Source organism: Lupinus angustifolius, unplaced genomic scaffold, assembly GCF_001865875.1.
Source record: "Lupinus angustifolius cultivar Tanjil unplaced genomic scaffold, LupAngTanjil_v1.0 Scaffold_90_15, whole genome shotgun sequence".
Taxonomy (NCBI): Eukaryota; Viridiplantae; Streptophyta; class Magnoliopsida; order Fabales; family Fabaceae; genus Lupinus; species Lupinus angustifolius.
The window spans coordinates 78437-96824 of NW_017724498.1; the positions used below are offsets into that span (position 1 = coordinate 78437).

At 32.0% G+C, this 18388-nt stretch overlaps 1 pseudogene; it reads right to left on the reverse strand.

The window, feature by feature from the left end:
* Positions 1–2801: 2801 nt before the first annotated feature.
* On the reverse strand, positions 2802–11364 carry LOC109339700 (annotated as a pseudogene).
* Between the last annotated feature and the right edge of the window lie 7024 nt (positions 11365–18388).

Below are 18388 nucleotides of genomic sequence, written 5' to 3' on the forward strand. Positions count from 1 at the left end.
AGTGGTTCTTCATCATGGGCTTGAAATCGTGCCACGTAACAACCAAGGGTCACGCAATGATGCTTGGTGTTGGAGGGGTATAAATGTAAAATATTGAATTCTTCCAATGAATTAAAAACCGGGTCCACAAGAAGAAGGTTCGAAGTTATAAATAAATATAAAAAACGTTAGAAGATAATAAAAGTGGCAGAAATTATTATTAATAATTAATAATAATAATATAAAAATGGGATTAGGGTGGTGAATATGGTAGAGGAAAAGGGATCGAGGAAGTGGCGTAGGGTGGGGATAAGTGGCAGAGAAAATGTAAGAGAAACAAAGAGATGGACAGTGACGGTGGAGAGAGAAAATGGAAATTGTTGAGAGAGAAAAAGGATTATGATTTTGGGGAAGAGAGAAGAGAGATTGTAATTTAGAGAAAGAGAGGAGAGGGATTTTGATTTAGAATGGGAGAATGAAATGAAGGTGGGAGAGGGCAGGGAATAATTTTGAGTGGGGCAAAAAAGTAGTTATGATATATTATATTCATTTGCTGAAGTATTTTTTTACTAATTTGTCCTTGAGTTTTCCACCAAATAACTATATTAACATAAACTACTGTTTGTTTTATTAATCAATTGTATAAAGGAGTAAATTATAGTGACATATGAAGACTTTTATTAAAAATATACAAACTATCCCTTTTTTTATACTTATACAAGTAAGTCAGTCATAATTTACATGTATACATAGGGGTAAATAGGACTCAACTTGCTCACCTGACTTAACCTAATCATGATCGGATCTGTATATGGTTGAGTCTCAACAGGTTTAGGGTTGGTTTGGATTTAAATATTAGACTCAGATAATATTTAGAGTCAGATAAGAGACAAACATAACCTGACCGAGACTCGTCACATTGTTATTCACTCGTTATATTTTTATGTTTCTCTATTCAATTATGCATAGAATAATGATATCTCTTTAGTTAAAGTATCATTGATTCTCTAATTTTTTTACCATATGTACATTAGTTTAGGGTCGGGTTCGGGTTCAAAAAATGACTCAACCCTATCAAGTCTACAGTTGGATTTGGATTCAAAAAATGACTCGATCAATATTTAGGGTCGAGTAAGGGACAAATCTCAGCCCATGCTCATCCCTAGGTATACATTATATTGAGTACTCATAGGAAAAGAGAGTATAATCACATTGACATGTTAGTAAAGGAGGAGAGTATAATCTTTTAGGATGCATTGTTAGTATAAAGATTTATACACATTCAATAAATTAGTTAATATGCATTTGTATTATAATATTTAAAAATCAATAATGATTAAATATAAATGGTAATTAATATAACAATAGTTTAAAAAAAATCACAATACCAGAAGATACATTTTCTTTTAAATATTATAAAGATTAAATATTATTGCATTATCATTACATCTTCATATTTAAATTTTACACTCTCAACAAATTTGTTTTTTATTTCCTTTCTCTTCTATGCCCCCTTCATACTTGCCCCTAGATCGCTCTTCTTCTTTCTCCTTCATACTTTCCCTCGGATCTTCTTCTTTCTCCATCATAAATCTCAAATATTGGGTATGTAAATGGGTATTCATACTTAGAATCAGTGTGAAAAATTAAAATTTTCAAATATAAGACAATATTCTTAATTTTTCCTAGTCCGAGTATGTTAATTTGGAAATCCTCCATTGTGAATATTAAGAATGTTCTATAGACAGCAGGGTTCCAGGCACACTGTCTTATGGAATTATGGTCTTCAATACTAAGGTTTATTTTCAAATAAGTTGTAGAAGGATATCATCTCTACCCCGGAAACTCTTATTGAGATTGGTTGTTACGCTGAGTGAATCTCATTATTTTGCTCAACGTAAGCTTGGTTCTTATGATGAGCGAAACTCATTTTTTTGCTCAGCAAATCTTTTATGTTTAGCAAAATTCCTTCAGTGCGCTCAAACTAAGTAGGACACTGAGCGAAATCTTAAACTAACTATCATATTTATGCTCTTTTCTCCTTTTTGTATTTGAAAAATTATATAAGAGCACTATTTTGTTTGTTTTTAAAAATATTTTTATAGAAAATGATTAAACATGACACATGTCATGATTTCACTGGCAGGAGGAGATAACTTATCTTCTTATACAAGGACATACTCCATTCCCTTATAATATACATTGAGTTAAGGGAATGGAGTATCTCTTGTATACTTATAATATACATTGAGTTAAGGGAATGGAGTATCTCTTGTATAAGGAGATAAGTTACCTCCTTCTGCCACTGAAATCATGACATGTTTCATGTCTCATCATTTTCTATAAAAATATTTTTAAAAATAAACAAAATAGCACACATGACATATTTTTACTGGCTAGAGGAGATAAGTTATCTTCTTATGTGAGGAGATACATTATTCTAAAAAATCGTTTATCAATGAAAAAATTTCATTATTTATAATATGGTGAATCAATAATATTTATAAATTTATTATATTTAAAAAATGTATAACTTAATTGATATATGGTTTAATTATATAATATTGGTTGAACCAATGTACAATTATATAATTTTACAGTAGTATTAATAAATGGATAAGGGTAGTGAACCATTTTGACTTTTAAGAACATTATAACATACTGATTAATGAATTGATGAATAAAGGGAAAATGAGAGAAACAAAAAATGAGTTATAGAAAATGTAAATGGCTTTTAAAAAACCATCGATTTTTTAAAATGATATCTTATAAAAAATGTATAAGAAAATATTTATTATTCAAATTTAATGTTTGTTACTTCTGCATATGAACAACCAAACATGAATCTATAAATTACTTTTGCACATGAATACTAGTCATTGATCTTTTCCAGCTAGACGATAGTAACAAAAGTAAAATGGTCTAGCTTAGTTTGTCTCACTGCATCAACCATAACCAAGAACACCATCCATTCTATCAATACATCATTATCTCTTTGCGAAAGAGCAAGCTGCACAAAATGTTTATCATGGTCCATATTCAGAATAGGAATGTAGATGATGATGATGTAGTAAAGAGTTGATTAAAGTCAAGCTAAATAAATTGAGCATGCTGTGAGTTCTTACACTTTTGTTGAGTTGTGCTGGTAGCAGGAGTTTCATCTTGAGAGATCAAATCCTTCAAAGTATGAACTGAAGTTGACATGGTAAATATGATGATACTTTAGGTATAGATCCATGTAACAAATAAAATTGATGGGTTTCTTTCACATAATTTGTGGACAACATACTCAATCTTCATCCATTTAATACTACAAAGGCATATAGGAAAAGGAACAGAGATTTATATCTAGGCTACCTGCTCTAAAGCACAGGCTATGGTAAAATACAAGACTTTCACCAAAACTCTAATTTACTTTATTTTTATTTTTACATGTTCTTTACATTTTACTCTAAACTCTAATTTCCACCTTGCAGTTTTGAAGAAAGAAATTCCTTCCTGAATGTTATGATGCAGGTAAATGAAGTCAACTCAGGTAAGTACACCTTGCAGTTCTAGAGAAACCAAAGCTCATAAAACACAGATATTTTTATTTCACTTCATGTCTTATGGCTAACAAAGAAGGGAAAAGAGTGTTGTTGGTGTTGAGTATAGTTAATGATGGGAATAGGTCAGGCTAGACATTGCCTTAAACAAGCCGAGCCTATATAGCATATAAAAGCCTAATGGATAGCGCATGGACTCCCTAAGCTCGATTAGGTTTTGTCAGCTTTGATCTAATGGATTGCACCTCAGCCCTCACAATTTTAACTTTAAAAAACATGTGAAAGCTGGGTGCTTGGGGGATGATGGTATCAACACTATGATTGCTAAAAATGAGATCTTAGAAGTGCTAGTAATCTCTGGATATTAATTTATTATGCTGATGCCCTTAAGGCGCAGATTACCTTCACTAGAGGAACTGTTAGGTCCAATCTCATCTGCCTCAGAACCATCAATGCTCATGTTATCTGATTTCGTGTTGTGTCCAGCAGTAGCTGAGCTATGACTCTTTCTTCCAAACTTTAGTAGTTGTTTGAACCCTGTCGACGATTCCTTTATCCGAGACTTCTCAATTGCTTCAGGAACCTCCTCAATTTCTTCAGGAATATTCTCAAGTGTTGAGTTCCTGATGTACACATGTGCTTTAACAGTCTCCGTTCTAATTGCTGCATTCTCTAACCTTGTAGGGACTGCATTACCATACTCAGTATTTCTTGTACTAAGATCTGCCCATGAAACTTGAGCACGTGAGGCGCGATATGTTTCCTCGGCAATTGAAATGCTGGATGGTTTTGAAGTTTCTTTCTCTGTATTATCATTTTTGACCTGATTTTGGATGATATTAAAATTAGCTGATGCAGTAAGTTATCCCATGCACTGACAATTTGGATAAATGAGAGCATGTCAAAGATCAAATTAAAATTTCTTGCCCATACACTTAATGGTCTAAAATAACATCAATTCTGAAATTTAAAATTCCATATTATCAAATTCTAACTATCATAAAGTTTTGAACAGAGTTTTCTTCAACACATGATGATATCTGAACTTTTTATGCACACTAATATACTTAAAGGAGTGTGAACTAAGAAGTCGGTTAAACTACCATCAAAGCTACTCTAAACTAAGATATGAATACATACCACAGTAGATACGGGTTGCAGATGGGATTGGTTCTCTGTGGTTTCTTTATCTATTATATCCATGCTTTGTGGTGAAACAGGTGCACAAATAGGAATGTAATTTGACGCTGTCTCAGTTTTCTCAACCACTTTATCATTATCATATTGTTTCTTTGATATCCCAATTTTATCTCCAGATATAGGGATGGTAGGAGGAGCATAAGGTTTCTCATGCTCAAGCATCACAACAGTCTACTCAACGGCGGGATTGTCATCCCCATCATCATTGGATGAAGATCTCATTTCATTTTTCTTCGGCATCGTATCTTCCGAATTCGGATCAGACTTGTTACCATTCAACTTCCATGTCTTCTCTTTGGTTGATGATTGAGTTTGGACACTATCACTTTCTTTAGAAGTTCTGATTTTCAGCTCTGGGAGGGCTGCTGTCTTGCTTTTATCATGATTCAGAATGGCAGAACCCTTTTTTATATCAGGTCCATCAGCTGATTTAGTCTTTGATATTGCCCCAGTGCTACGTGGTTTAACTGAAGGATCCTGAAGAATGGTATTCATTTTAGGTTCTGACAATCTTCGAATTTGTGCCATTGATGCGTTATTTATTTTAGGTTCTGACAATCTTCGAATTGGTGCCATTGATGCGTTATTCATTTTAGGTTTTGACAATCTTCGAATTCGTGCCATTGATGCCTTAGTATCAGTTGAACCCCCACCCTTCTCTGGCTTAGACTCGGGAAAAGAAGACACTGACTGGCTTAATTTATTTTTAGTTGAGTGGCTTCCAGTATTCAATCTGCTGGATCTTGACATTTTCGAATAATCATTAGATCCGACAGAAGCAGTTTTGATAGAGAATCTTTGAAGGGATGAGGATGGACCTAGCTCTGAATAACTAAATTTTGATCCCTTATAAGAACTCGTCGAAAGTTTTGTTGGAAGTTGTTTCTTGGTTAGCTGTGATGGCACTGGCAACTGTTTAGTGATTGAGCTACTCCTAGTAGCAATCCTCTTTTGCCTCTCCATCTTTAGAGCTTCTATGCGCTTTTTTCGCTTCTTCTTCCTAGTTATAATAAAGAAAAGGAAATAGACAGTTCAATAACAGATGAATGACCTTCAAAATGTGAATCTTGAATGATCTTAAATGTAAACATAGTAAAAACTATGTTAAGATCCTAGATTCAGGTTACTGATCTTCTTGATTAATGCTTTACATCCACTTTAAGTTAATTATATGTAATAGAAATATAAAAGTGGCGGGAACGACAGTTGGGTGGGATCTATGGGACTGGAAGTGAGTACCTTCTCTTTCTTCATTTTCTGAAGATCAGCTTTGTAGTTTCTTATCTTATCAGCACGTGTTCATGCTTCATCCAAAGGACTTGGTCTAGTAGTCTTCCCTCTCCTTATTGGCCCAATGCTATTTCTTCTATCTGAAATATTTGGAGTAACTTTTGATTTCGTCTCCTTATCTAACTTCTTAGATCCTGGTTTCGTGTCAGCCAATGCCTCTTTGTTCCTATCTTCTAAAGCACCAGCCAGAGCCTGCGTTTCATAATCTAAAGCAGGGTCATAACTCATTGAGTCCCTTTCAGATCCCCTTTGAGGCATCATGCTCAATTCATCAGGCTGAAAATTGCTATGGTTTCTCTGATTGGAAGATTTTTCTTCCTTTTGATGCCCCATTTGGAACTCAGAGTCCATGTCAATAGCCATTCTCACAACACTTCTGGCATCACTGACTTCACTTGATCTATAATCCACTATGTAGGAGTCGTCATTCATGTCATGAAACAACTTGCTTTGCAATTTATTGTTTGAATAACCTAGTCCGCTGACAGTTTCTATATCCAAGGAAGGATATGACTTACCAAATTGACTTTCTTGGTTAGGAATGATGAAATCATCATTGGCAGCTTCCCTATAACCACCCCCGCTGTTTGCTTCTAAAGATTGTACATAACCTACAGACCTAACATCACCAGACTGCCCTTCCCTTACAGATAAAGATAAATCATCACTGGATGCCATGGGCACACGGGCCAACCCTTTGCTAATGATAGGCATATCCATAGTACTACTGCCTTGAACGTCATGCATATTCCGCTCAATGAAAAGCAAAGGATCATTGCCTGCAACATGTTGTTTTCTTTTCATGTGATCCACCTTTCCCACATCAAAATGGTATTGGTCAATGGCATGTCTATCCTCATCAACATCTCTGAGTAAGCAGTTTTGGAATGCTTGCCAGTGCCCTCCTTCTGCATCCTTCCCATGGATGATTTCTTCCTTATCATTCAAAGATTCCTTTTTGGGTTCACTGTTTTTTGAGGTCCTCACAGATTCCTGAGCATCGTCATCAGTTTCTGATGCAGAGTCTGAATATGATCCACTGCCAGAAGATTTCTCTATCTTTGTTATGTAATTTATGTTCCGAATGACTACCATGCCAGACTTCTGCCTCCCGGATTGGCTAGCCTTCTTCCGTCGACTTCCAGTCTGTGAACCTTCCCTCTCTATATTTGCTCCATCCTGTGGTGACCTTGATTTTGAAGCTTCTACATCCCATGTTTCTGATTCAGTATAATTACCCTGTTTACTATCCATGGAATGCCTTCTGGGCCCCACATATTGACCAGAACTTAGTCTTGGGTCCTCCATAGGTGGATAATGTGGCTGCATAAACATACCATTTCCTGGATAACTCTGATAGTAGGGTATGCCCTGTACTGGATATGGCTGGTAAACTGGTATAGCACCCGGCGGAGAATGAACAGGCCAAGGAGGGCACATGTGATGTGGAACTTGACCTTGAATATTATCTTGCTGGCCTATGGGTGGTTGGCGGTCCATTGGTGGCACGTCTGGAAATGTGTAGACAAGAATGTCAGGACATGTTTTTGGTGAAGAAAAAAGACAAACATGGATTGTTTCTAGGAATTGCGAAAAGGCTCACCCTCTTAGTCCTACTTTAGTAAACAAAATAAAAAGCAAGGAAAAAGTAAACCCAAATAGGAGACTCACAACGAGTCATTCAGATAAATGAGTCAAGTAGCCTCGGGAATCTTTGAAGGAGCAACTCATAAATTTTAAAAAAGGTAAGAAATTGCTAAAAGTGGGTTTGGTCCAAATATGTGTATGTATTTGTTTGGGCATGTAAGAAAGAGTGATGAGTTATTATAAATGTACACATTAAACCATGATTAGTCCATAATTTTATTATTTCACAGTCTACTGGAATTGTAAGGTACCTGAACTTGATTTCCCATTATTCTCCAGGTTGAACTCAGTATGGGATGTAGACGTCATATCGGGAAGTATAAAACCAGATGCATTATTGGATATCACATCAGCAGCTTCAATTTCAAGCCATTGTCCAGTTTCATGTTTTCTTTTCCATAAATCCCTAAACTTTTTGCATGCATCCCTGGCATTCAACAAAAATTAGCATCCGCAAGATTGTACAGAAGTCATATATATATACAGGCCAATGTGTGAAGAACCCAACATTTCACCAACTAATATTTAAGGTCAACTTGGTTTATGAAGAAAATTGTTCTTACCACAACTGAGATGCTCCAAAGCATTCAGAAAATGACATCAAAGCTGCTATATGGTCAATGTCAAAACCAGCAACAACAGAACATGCAAATGCCATGCCTTGCTCTTTCTGCAGCACTGATTTACGTGCCTCTAGGACTTTCAGAAGATGAACTCTAATACAACATGCAGCAGAAGTGAACACAAAACAGATTTTTTACCACATGTTTTACAATAGTGCAAAGCTAAATGAATATAAAAAAAGAGTACTAATCTATCATATTTATGTGCAATAGGGGGGAACCAGAAGCTCAATTCAGCGAAGCTTTATTTAAAAATATATGACAATGTAGAAACACTTGTCCCAAAAGCTTAAGCTATAATAGATGCATTACTAAACCATCTCAACTTGCATACCTGTTTAATGATCCTAAACCCAAAAAACATCATCTTCTGACATGCTGTTTAATACATTGGTGGATATGTTTATGGGTATACCCGTTTGGATTATGAATTATTCTCAACATGTAAATATCATGTTTATGGGTAAGTTAACATATAAGATTCACCGTAAAATTCCCTTGTCTTTCTTACTCCAAGCAGAATATCTATATACTCGGCGATGGTAAAAAAGATGCTCAAACCAAAACAAAAGTTCCATAATATTTTAACCGATTTTTAGAGTAACTCCATCTCCTAATGCAGTTGTCTACGTTGGTACTTGGTAGCATCTTTGCTTTATTTTCTACAAGTGTATTCCAGCAAGAAACTCAAGTGAAAGAACTTCATGTATGCAAGGTCTGGTATGGACACTCAATGAATTTATATACGTTTATATACAACCCGTAATTAAAAATAAAATTTTATAGTCTGTGAGGGATGATCATATAAAATGGGAAAAACCGAAAAATTGAAGGACATATAACTTTGAGTTTCCTTCTGATGTGATGCTTCCATTTGCTTCAAGTGGCTCTGCATTTGGCTGGCACATAACCACACAGACTTATAAGCAAATATTAAACTCGATAAACCACGATTATGGATTTAAAGTATTAAAGATCTACTGACCTTGTAAAGTGCAATTGCTTTCTCTTCATTAGTATCATTCAGACTCTTCCTGCCTGTGTAAAGCAGTGACATGTTAGTTGTAAACACTTATAAATATTTGCAGCACTTTAAAAGCGTCCACATTTCAATACAAAGTTAGTTATACACAATGATAACTTGCAATAGACATACTTGTTCTTTCCGAAGTGCCTTCGTCGTTTTCTGCTTGTTTTACTTCGTTTTCTTCCAACTGCAGAAATACATGATTACTGAAACAGATATTCAACTATTGTCAATGAATCATAGAATATTTGCAGGTATTTACTCACAGAGCTAACTCCCAAAGAATTATTTCCTTGAATTACAATTGCCTGTAAGATTTCAGATTCTATTGTATACACACGTTCCAGTATCTCAGGAGTGTTCACAAAGCGAACAAAGCTACAGAATAGAGAAAATTAGTCCAGCAGAGTAACTTTTATGAAAATAAAATTTATCCTAGAAACATTGTTAGAGGGAAAATTTTAGGTCCTCAATCTTATGGATTACAGTTAGAAGACATTAAAAGTAAAAGAAGAGGCATAACTGAAATTTAAGACTAAGGATTACATTGCTCCAGTGAGCACATATTTATGAAAGATCAATCTCAATTCAACTCTTAAGCTATGCTGAATGCATTATAAATACACCAAAAAATAGCAAGCCAACCTTTCCACTGTCCCCTTCGTAAACCATGTAGCATCACCGCGACCATCAACATCGAGAATAATTGAATAACCACCCTTAGCCATCTGATCTTTAGCAACATTTAGGTGGGATAGAAATGGGTCAAGCAAGCTAGAAGCAATTTTCTCTTTCTTTCCTTTAGCGGTTATAACCAAGTCAAACCTGATTCACAGAAAAAATGTGGACAATGAAGGATAAAAAAACTACAATTCAGGCTACAAATACCATGTCATTGTCTCATTGCTTAGAAAGAGCTATTACATGCATCGATCCCCGACATATAAAACACAAGTTTAAAACTAAAGAGGTTTTCGGAGAGTTAGTGTTCCTTTCTTAAACTTGAGTTTTAGTAATGACACTTGTAAACAATGGCACTGTAATATCCATATAACTTCAAATTTGATTACATAGAGAATCTCCTAACCAAATTTAAACCTGTGAAATTTCTGAAATCATTATTAAACTGCTATAAAATAGCAATATTACAAAAAACAAAATCATGTTGAGACCAATTAAACTAACAGAATAGACAATAAAACTGAGCTGAACCACAGCCAAATAAGAAAATTAACTACAACAACTGGTACCATTTACCGTCTGTTTGCAAGATAAGTTATGGAGAGGAAGGAAGAGAAAGAGAACGCTTTGTAGTCATTTCTCTTCCTTCGCCTTTAAAACTCAACTCGCAAATAGACAACAAAGATTTGGGAGCTACGACTGATAGGGAAGGAGGGGATCAAGGGCCAATGACGAGGAAGGAAGAGAATGAGAAAGGGAGACAATTTTCTACTTTAGCTAGGAGTGTGTGAAATTTAGATTGGACAAGATAAAAGTAATGATCATGTAATAATAATTTTTTCATTTTTTCTTTAAATATAATTAACAATAAAAATAGACAATAATTTAACTATATAATTTTATTAAAATTATTAACATATTTTGACATTTTGTCCTAGAAAAATCTCAATAATTATGAAAATACACATTTAGAGCGTCCTTCAAAACTAGAGTTTCCAAAGTTATTCATTCCCCTTCAAAATTATATTCTGAAAAAACATAAATAGATACATACCCAAATGCCAAGTATTAACAGAGGAACATAAGAAACCTTCAACATTGTAAAGTTTAGTTATTGCATTCTTTTAGGAGTGTTATGTGGAAGAAAATGACACAAATAACATTTTCAATGTAATCCATTAATAAATGAATGAATGGGTATTGTTATTACCTAGTTCTAGTGGGTGTGAGCTGAAACACAAATGAATCCAACATTGTTGAAGAGTTCATTATTTATCACAGAAACAATAAACAGCAAATGGGTTTTTTGTTTGGATCAAATGGCCAATCACAAAGGTATCAAAAGAATCGATTAAAAAGACGATTTTTTTGCCAAACAAAATAAGGAAGAGAAAAACAGTAATGGCTTCAGCAAAAGGGTTCTGAGTAGCAGAACACCAACATCAATCACAATCATATCAGCTTTTGAATTTCATTTATATAGAACAAATGAGGAGAATTGCTGGCATAATTGAAAGTCTACTACTTTCCACCGTGATGTTATCATGGCTGTTTTGATCAAAATTTTAGGAGGGACAATGATATTAATTACAATTTATATTTAAAATTAATTGAATAGCAAAAATATATATGGGGAGGTCAAAGATAAAATTTTAACTATTTCTTTTAAAATATAAACCAATATGTTCTCGCATGCAAGATAAAATAAGATGAATTACTTGATAATGCAATATATAACTAACGATGGTAAAAATCACAATAGATAAAATAAGACGAATTATTTGATAATGCAAGATATGACTAACGACATATGATAGAAATTTTGTCAAACTTGATTGGCTAACGACACCAAAAATAAAATGTTAACATTGAGATTTTAAACTAATCTTCATTGCTCATTGAAACTCGTTGGATAGAAATTTTGGACAAAAAAATATATATTATCAATATTAAATGACTTATAAGTATGTTTAGAATATATTTTAATACATACATAATATATTTCATCAAGTGTAAAATCATTATCAACTCAAATAAAGTTATATTGTTATAAACAATATCAACATCTAAATATATAAGAGAACTTGATCAATTATATATAATTTTTAAAAGAACCACACAAATTGCACTATATTTATTTATGAAGCTACAAATTAAATAAATATGTGAACTCCAAGTATGTCCATAAAGACGTTAGTCAGGTATAAATAAAGGGAGTATATCTGCCCCAAAAAGTGTGTAATACTCTATGCGTCACATTTTATAATTTAAAAGTTTAATATTTAAGTATTTTCAGGCCAAATAATACATGAAGTGACACACTTTTTGAGATAAAAAATATATTCCCGTAAGAAAATAGTAAAAAAAAATATTCAAAAACTAAAATAAAAAAATCCAGCTGCCCCTCCTATCCTTTCATAACTCAGCCCTTGAAGTGTGGTAAATCAGTATTATTAATTCCTCTTTCGACGAGGTATTTATTTTTGCCACGTAATAATAAGAAATAATAAAATATAGAAGTTATAGATAATAAAATATAGAAGTTATAGAAACTCATCATTTTGTTCTTTTTAAAATTAAAAATAATAATAAAATGAAACTTGAGTTTTTAGAAGCTCACCCCTTTTATTATTTTTCTTAAAATATAACATGGTCAATCAAGTTCGTGCACTATTCACTCCACCGGATATTTTTATTTTATTTATTTTCTGTTTTTTGTTTAATTCTACTAACCCCAATCATAGATTATTGTTATTTAAACAAAATATAATTTTAACAAACATTTTTTCTTTATAATGTTAAACAAAAATTCAACAAGAATAATAAATAACTAATTATAATAACATTTTAAGGGATATATATAATAAATATAAAGATAATTCCTTTTTTAGTAATTAGTTAACAAATTGTTTTTAATTAAATAAAAATGTGCTAATGTTTAAAAATAATCGGAACTATTACTAGAATAAAAATGACAATTAATAAATTTATTTACTTTTGAAAATATTTTTTATATATGATAATATTTATTATAATTTCTTATCAAGTAACTAACTTTTGGAATTAATCAAAGATGAAGGTGAATAGTAATATCATTTCTCACCCTTATATTATCTTCCAATAGTCGTATTGCCACACTTCTATTCATTTAATTTAATTCCTAAATAACAATAAAATATTTTTTTAATTAAATTAAAAATTAGCAACAATAACAATAAATGATAAAAAAATTACTTTCCTCTAATAATAAATATTTTATCTTGAAAAAATATATAATTGACTAATCTTATCAAGAATGAAGGAAAGGTCATCAATGATTTATTTTTTCTTCAACTCATTATTTGGACGATCATGCTATGTCTCTTCTACTTCTAATTAAAATATTCAACCAACAAACAATTTTCTTAAAGAACTACATAGTTTTGATTTCCTATTGTCAATAGGGATACGTAAAAGCAATATTTCATATTGTTAGGCAAGAAAACAAAAAATAAATAAATTTGTCAATTTTTTCAATAATTAATTAAATAACCAAATAACTTTAAGGTATGAAATAAGTCATGCAATTTAGTGAGGAATATCATTTAAAACGGAAGGATATAGTAAAATATTTTTCTACATTTTTTACGCGACTCTAGAAAGTCCCGTAGCCGAAAATCAGGACGCAATAGTTGATAACTCCACTATGGACATTTTGAAGAGAGTAAGACCCATAATCACTAAATACATGGGTAATCATACCTTTTAACTATTTAGTTCTTTTTTTGTTTTATTTCATTAAAAAAATGAAGTAATAGTCATTATTATTGTAATTATATAATTATCTATTGTATTTATAATTTTTGTTAATGGTTTTATTTAAATTCATATGTTTCCCAACATAGTATAGTATAATAGCGTTTTGTATACATATGTTATATACCCGGGTATTTATGATATATTTTTTATATAGCTGAGATACTAGCATTGTTGGTTATGATTTTCGTCGTCTCTGATATTGGTGGTGTGAGTCACTTAGATTGTAACCAAGTACTGTGAGTTAGGAGTTCGGACACGACTCTTGTTTCTAACCCCATAATATTTGGATTTCCCTCTTTGGATTAGTTGCAATATGGGCACCTTGATGTCTAGAGCTTATTAAGACGTCCATTTTCCTTAGACATTCCAAAAAACCTTGTAGGTGTACCTAATGCGAACCTTGGAAAGCATCTTGTATTAGTCATGCCATAAATTGGGACTCAAGTCCCTTAAATAAAGTTATTCAATTGTCATCACAAGCTCAAGTATTATAGGATATCATTTCACATTGGTAACTGTATGTCATATGCACATCGTAGATCACGTGCATGCACAATATAGTACTCATAATAGGATCCATCATCATATGGGTAATTTAAAAGTAAACTCAGGTAACCCATATTAATCCTAAGTTAGTCTAAACTATGTGACAGATGTCAATTCATAATAACACACGATATGTTATACTGATGGCTAAACCACTGGAGGTAGGGCCATTACTCTAAAATGCATGCACTTTGTAATTTGTATCATTACACACTCCACCCGTGCATACATTTACTCAAAAAATTCATCCATGCATTTAAATATATAAACAAAAAGGTATATCATTCAAATAAGCAATGGTTTTCATCCCTACATTTAGATATTAATTGTTGGAGTAAATGATAAAGGAAAATCATTGCCTATGCTAAACGACTAAATGCAAAGGTTTTCAATTGTTGGCTTTATAAATGATCAATGGAAATGGTTTTCACCCTTTCTTATAGCAATGGTTTTTAACCATTAGTGTAAACGATGAAAAAAACCGTTGCCTTTTGAAATGACCAAAGACAACGATTTTAAAATGTGTTGCCAAAAGTCAAAAAACCATGACTTAAAGAAAAGGCAATACCTCAGACTACTACAGTTACAAAACCGTTACCTATGACAAAGAGAACGGTTTTTCTACATTTGGCAACAGTTTTTAGTCGTTGTCATAGGTAAAAAATGTTGTAGTGCCTCTTGTAAAAAAATTATCCATACATTCTCCCACTTATCCATCCATTATTCATGCACAAATGCATTTTAAAAAGGAAAACTTCATTATTCAATTGAAAAAGAAAAATTCTCTCATTCATTCAAGTATTCAATTGTTCATGCATTCAAAAAGAAATATTCATTCATTCAACTATGAATTCGTTCATGCATTAAAAAATAAAAATATCATTCATTAGCTTATGCATTTAAAAAATTATTATGCATTCACTCATTCATATATACATGTGTACCTTAAAGAATTAAATACATCATTCATACATACACCACTTATTCATGAATTAATCAAAAATAAAAATACAAATAAATCATTCATATTTGTTATCTCACTGTATCATTGTATTCACTGTTGTAAATTTTCCAATCATAAAAAAACATAAAAATAAATAAATCATATCATAAACATTCCGACATTTCATATATATCTCATAATAATTACATTCATGCCTTTCAAAACATAAGAGTCATCATAAATTACATTTTTAAGCACTCACCTGCATTCAGAAAAAGTTTATTTTTAAGCACTCGCCTGCATTCAGAAAAAGTTTCACGCATTCCTTAACTATGTATCATGCATAATATCATATACATAAAAGTTTGCATTCTCCTATCATTCTTACATCCCAAAATAAATCAAATGTATATATCTTCACATGCATGTCGTGCATTTTTAAGTAGTATATGCTCAATGTCAACATTACTTGCATTTCATGATAATTATAGGATGCATTTAAATTCATGTAACATTGTCTAAATAAAAAAAATGTTCATATTCTATGCACATTATGAATCTATAAAATAAACTTCTACGTGCATTTTATGATTCTATTATTGAAGGCACTTATGAGTTAGAGGTTTTTTTAAGAGAAATATTGTTGAATACAACTACTACATCACATCTCAATGGTCCATCAAGAGAATCTCGATCTACTTCATCAAATTTCAATGGTCTATCAACAGAGTCTCAAGCCGCTTCACCAAATCAATGGTTTGATACTAGAAAGGAGTCCAAACCCTCATTTTGACATTACTATGGTCATCGCCAACATAAGTAATTAATAACATGGATACAAGAATAATAACTATAGCGTAATATTTCTCGGTTTCTACATTAGTCACAAAGCATGAGACCTTTCAAACGTTTATAAATAAAATATGATGTTTCAGCATCAACATTTCAGACAAATGTATTCAAACTAGTCAAAAACAATAAATAAAAGACAATACAATAGAATACTACAATAAATTAATTATAATAAATACATAGTTTTTTCTTTTATAATCAAATTATTTTGAAGTAAAATAAAAAATAGATATCCAAAATATATATTTTTACTTCATAGTATGGACAATTGAAGGACATGGCTAGCCTCTTAGATGATAATAATACATGTATAGCCAAGAAGAAAAGTGACATCATATATTTTTGGGCTAGAACATTATGTATAAGTATCTTAGTAAAGATTAATCAAATTTAAATATGAATTAGTCCAATTAATTTATTGTATAATTATATAGTTAAAAGTTATTCTAAATGATATAATAATAACGATCCAAATGGAAAATATACTTGCATGATATTGTAACATTTTTTACCATATATATCCAAAATAATTCATTGTTTATACATATGACCTTTACTTTTTGAGTTGAATTTTAATATATGATTAATTAATCTATTATATATATAAGAAAAAAATATTATTGATGACAAATGTTACATTATTCTTTACCTTTTCTTTCCAAAACAAGTCCATATTTTTACCATAGATTTTCACATACTAAAAAGTATGACCCTTTGTTTTAATTCATGTGACATTTCTTTTTCAATACACTCACCACTAGGGCTGGAAACGAGTCGAACTGAGTCGAACCAGAGTTCAGTTCGATAAAGATTGACTTAGTTTGAAACTCGACTCGAGTTTAATACGAGTTATTGTTTTAGCTCGAATTTGGCTCGGTTGAAGTTCGCGAACCATTCGATTCAATTCGAATGGTTCATTTGGACAACTCAAATAATTAATTAAATTTTTAAAAATACTTCAAAAGGTTATATATATAAATATAATGTTTTTATATATATAATAACAATAAATATAAAAAATAATGTATGAGTCATAATAAACATAAAAATTAGTTTATATAAATAAATATATATATATATATATATATGTATATATATAAATAAATAAATACATAATTATATATATATATATATCGAGCTAGCTCATGAACTTAACGAGCCGAACTATATCCAACTCAAGTTCCGCTCGTTTGTTTAACGAGCTCAATTTCTAGCTCAAGTTCAGCTCATTTGATTCATCAACCAAGTTTATCGAGCTAAATAACGAATCGAGTTTCAAACGAATACCGAGTTGGTTCAGTTTATTGCCAGCCCTACTCACCACACTTTAACCTTAACTACTTATCACTTGTCAGCTCATGGGAGAGCGTCACCCAAAAACCTCCATTATGTACAATGCACCTCATATTTCATGTGTCATGACCCCATTAATTTTTTCTCAATATATGTGACATTGATTTAGTGACCCAAGCATATTAAAGATTTATTTTTCTATAATTTCTCATTTAAAAATATTATTGTTAAGTGTCATGTTGTAAAGGAAATTCATATAATTTTAGGCACTTATTGTGTAGTTATGATGAAATTTATGCACAACTCTAAAGAATCTAGTGTGATTAATCTTATTTAAGGACCTTACACTTTTTTATGTCAATTGCAGAAGAATGAGGATAAGAAAAGATGGAAATTGAAGGAATCTACGTAAAAGGAGCTTTGGATCTCTAGCCCAAGCCACAGGCTCGCCCAAACATCAAGTTGTCCTCTAGCCCAAGCGAGAGGCTGTCGCTTAAGCGACAATTCCTAATTTTGGAGGCCAAATCTCTATATGTCTCTCTCCCAAGCGAGAGCACCCCGCTCAAGTGAGGCACATAGTTGTCTTGCTCGCTCAAGCGAGAATCTCTAGCTTGAGCGAGGGCCTAAAAGCTGAATCAGGTATAGACGGTTACAGAAAAGAACATGAGGTTTCAATCAGTTTTCAGAGCATTTTCTTCATAGATTTTGAAATTGCGCATGTCAAGAGGAGCACTTTGGAAAGCTTCCTCACTACGTGTTTAGTTTTGATGAGGACAACTTGTGATTATTAGAGCTTGAAGATCATCAACAAATCAACATGCTTAAGTCTTTAGATTGGTATTAGACTTAGACTAGTAATTCGTTTAGGTTGAGTCTAAGGCTTAGGTAAACTCAATACATGTCTCATATGCATAAAACTTTAAATCATTTTAGTTTTGAGATATGTCATTTATAATATGTTTAT